Genomic DNA, 7,593 nt, shown 5'->3' with positions numbered 1-7,593 from the left:
ACCCTTGATAAGACGGCTTATCAGGAACCCAGGCCCTCGCACATGCAAGGTGCGCTTCTTGGTGCTGCCATGCGAAGGCTAGCACACAAGCCAGCACGCATGCTGCGATGGGCTGCTTGGTGCACCTGGTGCCTGCGATGGCAGCGATGGTGCCTGGGCATCATGCTAGCACGTTGCTAGCTGTGATGGTGCTCCTAGCGCTTGTGGTGCTTGCGACAGGTAGCGATGGTGCCTAGGCATCATGCTAGGGCTGCGATAGCGCCTAGGCATGATTCTAGGGCTGCGATAGGTTGCCATGGCGCGCCTAGGCTGCGATGGTGCACCTAGGTTGCGATGGTGCGCCTTAGGCTTGCACTTAGCCACGCTAGGTGCATGCTAACCTGAACTAGGCAAGCATCCACATGGCTAGGCCAGTGTGGTGCTAGGGCTATGTTCATACTTGTTGCTTTGTGATTTCGCGACAGTCGGTCTCGACGCCCTAGGCTCGATATCCGACGTCTGTATTCGTAAAACTCTGCTTACTCATTAAATCCTTTCAGATTAATTCGTCGTCTCGGATCGGTGATTTTATTGGGTTCGACTCGAAGGGTTCAGTTAAGATTAAGCTGTAACATCAATTGTACATTGATATTGCTGATCGGAAGCGGCCTCCACTTGGGCATTCCGATCACTTGATCTTACTGAAGAATTAGCTCTGTAATAATTGTGAACCCTCTATCGGAAGAATACACTTGTTGGGAGGACACCATTACTTTCACAACTAGGGTCCAAGAGAAGAAGAATGTGTGTGCGGAGTTGGACAACCTACTTTGTTCGGAAGATTCGATGTGGACGCAAAGATCGATCTGTTGGGGATTTTCTATTAAATATGGGTCACAAAAAAAAAAGAAATGAAATTAAAGAATTTCTTTGAGGCGTGAATAGGATCACTTTTCCAAAAGTATAATTCGGACCCTATACCACAACCGGGTATCACGGAAATTACTTAGGAGATACAACGAAAAACAATCACAATAACTTGTAGGATTATTGCAATTTTAATGAATAAAAGTGTTTGTAATTTTGTGATGATGAACAACTGATTTTAACTTTCTTTGCCAAAGTGATAATATAGAAATCATATTTCCATCTATGTCCATTCACCATATGAGAAGATTCACATATATATACATAAGATATTAGTATGTGAAACAATGCATTAAGTATTGAAACTGAAACAATGCATTCACTAAATAATGCATTACGTAATAATGTATTAACTGCCAAACTTTATTAAAAGATATTGAAACCGTAACAATGCATTCACTAAACAATGCATTAAGTTATCATGCATAAACTGCCAAACTAAATCAAGAGAAATTGAAACCTAAACCGTAGGTAGTAACAGTTGGAAAAATAGTGACGATTCAGCTTACTTTCTTTCATTTTTCTTGATTAGTTGTATACCATTATATTAATTATATGTTGTCTAAGTCATGATACCTTAACCAAATGACTTAACCTTAACATAACATAAATATATAATCAACTAAATACTCTAAAATTCTCCAAGAATCCTCCCCCATTTAGAGTATTTAAAACGATTTATTGCATAAAACCATCATCATCACGAAAAACAATCTTATGCATACGTGAATGTGTACAAAGTCTTGAACTCCCACTTTATACAATCCAAGATTCCGTATCCATTCCGTATCAAAAAATGTTTGAACCAAAAACAATACATGTTGGTTACTTGAAGATATTACACACACAAGATTAAATACTTAAATACATATTTAATTGACACTTTAAGCCATGTTTCCATATCTATTCATAAGTACATCGAAGCTATACCCATAATAACTTCTTGAAGTGGATAAACCTTGTACTTATGTAAGTAGATTTCCAAAAAATGCTCCTGTGATAAAGCACAATATCAGGAATTCTTTTAAGTTAAACAACCTCTCAATATCACAGAATATTCGGAATTTTACCTTGGATGAAAAATTCAAGTTCCCAATTAGCAAACTGAGAGAGCTAATCTTATTGAACTTAAGACCCAATGTCTTGTTGGGCGTTAAGTTAAAACTCCCTCATTTGTAATTATTTAGGGCTCCAATCCTAAACCGATTGCCATCCTATTGTTAACATCTCTTGCCAATGCCTTTGTGAAACAATGGGCGATATTAGCATTTGTTTGAACATAATCAATAGTGACCACACTATCCTTGATAAGTCCTTGAATGTAACTATGTCATACTCCAATGTGTCTTAACTTACCATTATAAACCGGGCTATATGCCTTTGCTAAAGTAGCATTGTTATCACAAAGTATCACTATTGGTGAAATCGGTTTGGCAATAAAGGTATGTCAAATTTTAGATTCTTCAACCATTCGGCTTTTTTACTAGTCGAATGCAAAGCAATGAACTCCGATGTCATTATGGAGTCCGCAATGCTAGTTTTGTTCTTAGAAGCCTATGGGATAACACCTCCCCCATATAGGAAAACTCATCCACTTGTGGAGCAATGATCTTTATTCGAGATCAAACTTGAATCCGAATATCCTTCTACAACCAAAGGATATCCACTATAAGACAAACCATAATCCATAGTTTTCATTAGGTACTTCAACAAGCGTCAAACCGCTTGCCAGTGTAGCATACTAGGATTACTAGTGTACCTACTTAGTTGACCAATTGCATCAGCAATCCGGCCTAGTACTTGTCATGACATACATCAAATAACCTATTACTTTAGCATATTCAAGCTGTGAACTACGTTATTTTCATTAGGTATCAACTTTATTCTAGGATCCATAGGTTTTGAATAAAGAGAAGTAAAGTCATCACTAACATTAGATTTCTTAAGAACTATATTCCAAATGTAATAAGATTGTGACAAGATTAACTTTCCTTTTTCTCTCTTTATTCTAATGCCTAAGTTGACATTTGCTTCTCCATCCCATGTCTTTCATGGAAAACTTAGAACTAAGGAAGGATTTTGTCATTTCAACTAGTGACGAATCTGACCCAAATATCAACATGTCATCTGTTGGGTTTCGTAGCGTCCAACGGTACGCGGAAGAGAAACCCGCCCAAGACCCGCCCCAATAATTAAAGCAATAAAGAATGCATAAACATAATTAAATAATAATTAAGAGAAGGGAGAAAGAAGTAATACCCTTGATGCGTGCTTCGCGCGTACACCGATCTCATACTTCAAAGTTTAAAGCCTCACAAGCGTGACGGCCTCCAACTGCTCGTACCCACGACCCGACCCAAACGATCTTTGTCTCGAGGGTTAGTCGAGACTTGACCAAGTATAAAACTAGAGTTTTATGAACTTAAAGGTTTTCTCAATAATAAGAGATGCCTTTTTGGGTTCCACTCACATTGATTTCCAAATGCCCAATCATGGAGTATTTATAGGGAAATGCAACTTGCACTCTGATTCATGATCAATGTGGGATCAAAAATAAATTATAAAACAATGCAATCAACAATCAAAAAGTGGCATGAGGAGAGGAGAGGTTAGGTGAGGACCATAACCACGGGGGGATCATTGTCTTGATCCCCAAGGCATGGCTCCAAGCCTTGATCCCCACTCCCCTTAAACCGGCATCAAAGCAATGGTGAGCTAGCAGCTTGCCTTGCTAATCAGCTAGCACAGCCAGCCCAGCACAACAAGCACGCATAGCCCAGCAAGCGTATGCATTCTGCTAGCGAGCCACGCATGCTGCTGAGCTAGGCGAGGCCGTAGCTCGCTGCTGCTACTTGGTGCTTCCATGCGAAAGCACGCACACACGCAAGTAAGCAAAACGTGTCGTTGCTGCTTGGAGCTGCCATGCGAAGGCACGGACACACGCAAGCAAGCATACTACGATGGTGATGTGCCATGCGAAGGCACGCACACACGCAAGCGCCTAGCAATGCGAGGCATGCTATGCGCCTAGTGCCAACGATTCACGCACGCATGGTGCTGCAATGGTGCTTTGCTAGCTCGATCTAGCCTAGAAACCACATGGCTAGGCTAATGTGATGCTACAACTTTGCTCGAACTTGTTGCTTGTTGATTTTGCGACACTCGGTCTCGACACTCTAGGCTCGATATCCGACGTCTGTGTTCGTAATACTCTAGTGGCTCATCAAATTCTTCAGATTGATTCGTCGGTTCGGATCGGCAGTTCGTTTGGGTTCGACCCGAAGGGTTCAGTCAAGATTAAGCTATAATTGTAATTGTTCACTAATATTACAGATCGGAAGCGGCCTCCACCCAGGCATTCCGATCACTTGATCTCACTAAAGAATTAGCTTCCTGATATTTCTGAACCCTCTATCAGAATAATACACTTGTTGGAAGGACACCATTCCTTTCAATCTCCTACTTGTCCTTCCGGACAAGTGTGCATACAGAGTATAGCCTATTTCCTATGTCGCTTAATGTCTCTTTGTGAACAATAAGGTAAGAATCTTCATCATCCTTATTACGTTCAGCAGTGTTTCTCGATCTCCGAGTTCGATTGTCAATAAGCAGATGATTTCTAAAATCCATCTAAGCACGGCCGTGCATTTTCACAGTCTCGCTCTTCGAGCGGCCTTGTTGACAACAAAGACATATTCCCTATTGTTAATAGGGGGACATTCCCAGTCTTGAACTGTAAGCCTCCCTTACTAAGAGGAACTAATCTCCCGAGTGTTCCCGTTATAATCCCCAGTTACGGCGGACGTTTGACAACATCAAAGAGACTAGTACTCAAGCAAGAGAACTTCACAATACTCATGGTTGAGGAAATAGGTTCCTATAGCTATAATTAGATATGTACTTATGACGTTTTAAATCTCTTAAAGTACTCTCATAGGTCAATTCGGTGCAGTTCCAAACCAGCACCTGTGCAAATGATTTATGACTACTATGTCCTTGCAGCACAAGAAATGGTGTTGTAAATCATACTACGCACTAATATCTTGAAAGGAATGGTGTCCTTCCAACAAGTGTATTATTCTGATAGAGGGTTCAGAATTATTACAGAGCTAATTTTTCAGTAAGGTCAAGTGATCAGAATGCCTAGGTGGAGGCCGCTTCTGATTAGTAATATCAAGGTACAATTGATATTACAGCTTAATCTTAACTGAACCCTTCGGGTCGAACCCAATCGAGTCTCCGATCCGAGACGTCGAATTAATCCGAAAGGATTTAATGAGTCGACAGAATTTTACGAATACAGACGTCGGAAATCGAGCCTAGGGCGTCGATACCGAGCGTCGCAAAATCACAAGCAACAAGTATGACCGTAGCCGTAGCTAGGCTAGGCTAGCTCATAGCATGCCTAGGTGCACCATGTGTGTGCTAGGCGCACCATGGTGTGCTAGGCACCATCGTAGCCTAGGCGCACACTAGCAGCCCATCGTAAGCTAGCAGCATGCTAGCATGGGTGCCTAGGTGGTGCGTGGTGCGTGGCCATGGCTGGTGCGTGTGCGTGCAATGCCTGGCTAGGTGCTAGGCAGCAGCACCACGCATGCATGTGCGTTTGCGTGTGCGCATGCCTCGCACCAAGCACAAGCAGTGCTAGGCACTAGCTGTGCTAGCGATGCGATGCGAGAAGGAGATGCGTGGTGCGATAGGCATTGCTAGGCTGCCAGCAACAACAGTGCCTAGCACTGGCCAGCACCAGCGCCTAGCATGGCCTAGCACCAGGCATGCGAGGCAGCTGGGCAGCACCATGCTAGCTGGCTGGGCTGGCCAGCGCCATGCTAGCTGGCGTGCTAGCTGGCAGCAGCCCAGCATGCCCATGTGGTGGCGGTTTAGGTGAAGGGGTGGGGACCAATCTTGGGCAAGGCCTTGAGGAGCAAGGCAACGGTCCCCCCACCCATTCATGGTCCTCACCTAACCTTCTCTCTCTATTTGACACTTGTTGCATTGTGATTAGTTTTGTTTAATTATTTATTTTAGAAATAAATTAATTAGCAAAATACATTCTCCCACATTGGTGGAGGATGAAAAATCAAGGGATCATTTTCCTATAAATACCAAGCTTGGTATTGGGATTTGAAATAACCTTGAGTGGAATTAAAAAGGCAACTCTAGAAAAGAGTAAGCCTTCGATTCGTAAAACTCATAGTTAATTTTGTCCGGATCTTGACTAACCTTCAAGACTTAGGACGCTCGGGTCGGGTCGAGGGTACGATCCGTCGGAGATCTCGTCTTTTCGGGATTTTGAAGTAAGAGCTCTTAAGGAGCGAAGCACGCGTCAAAGGTATAATTCTTGTCCTTAATCTTGTTTGATTAAGATAATTATGCTTGTTTAATTGCTTTAATTAAGGGGCGGGTCTTGGTGGGTTTCCTTCCGCGTAGTGTCGAGTCACTACGTTACCCTACATCTCTGGTGGTCATTGATCGTCCATCAGTGAAATGACCTTGATTAGGGATAATTTTCGATTTAAATAATCAATGTTCACTTAATAGGTGTTTCTTTATCCAAGAGATGGTCTTGATACCCTGTTTTGAATATTCTCAGAAATCGAATAGACTCATTATTTAATTCTAAACTACAATTAAATAGCAATGGTGTGAATAGTAATTGTGCATAAAATCTATTATTCCATAAATGAATGGTTTCAACATAGTGTATTACATTAAGACATCTAGTTTAATTAAAACACATGTATAGGGAATTCAAAGCCAATCTCCAACGTGCTTGATTCCCATTGCCTCGACGTGCTTGTTGTGCTTCACTTGAGGCAGAGGTTTGGTCAAAGGATCGGCCACATTGTCATACGTTCCGATCTTACAAATTCTGATTTCACCTTCGGATTTCCATTCCCTTATCATGTGATATCACCTTTGGACATGTTTGACCTTCTGGAGCTCTCTTGGCTCTCTGGCCTGAGCAATAGCCCCATTGTTGTCACAATAGAGATCTATTGGACCCTTGATGGAGGGTAAAACACCAAGTTCACTGACGAACTTACTAATCCAAACTACCAAATTCGAACCAGAAACCCACTTTTTCTGGGGTTTTTCGTTTTTCAACGAAAGTTTTAATTCTTTTTAAGCCTTTATTAATGCAAGCATTACAAGGTTAGATGAAATGCACATTTGCATCACTAATCTATTGGTTTTAAAATATCCTTGAGCATAATAATGGAGTGTTTATTAGTGCTTAAGTTGATATACCAATTTATCACATAAACTTGTTTTTCACAATTTTGCAAATAAATTGCAATAAGATGTGAAAACTTGTTGTGATTTTATATTTTAAGTTCCCAAATAAAGTTAAAGTTCTAATCTTTAAGTGTTTAAATGATTGGAACCCTAACCCTAAATTCCATGTTGAACAAAGTTTGGATTTTTCATGTTTTGGTTGATTAAAATCCATTAAGTTCAATTACTTGTGAGTAAAATTTGATTAATCTTCATATTGGAAGATGTAATCTTGGTATTTTACGCAAGTATGGAAGTTGGAAAATTTTATCATTGGATGATTAATTTATTTTTCCAACTTCCTTTTGTCAAATCCATGATTAATTTTCATATTGGAAAGATTAATTTTGGACATAGCTCATTTTATTTTAAGAATAATGTTTGACCTAATTTTGTTCAAAATTAAAA

This window comes from Chenopodium quinoa, unplaced genomic scaffold, assembly GCF_001683475.1.
Source record: "Chenopodium quinoa cultivar QQ74 unplaced genomic scaffold, ASM168347v1, whole genome shotgun sequence".
Taxonomy (NCBI): Eukaryota; Viridiplantae; Streptophyta; class Magnoliopsida; order Caryophyllales; family Amaranthaceae; genus Chenopodium; species Chenopodium quinoa.
Note: the sequence above shows the minus strand (reverse complement) of the source record.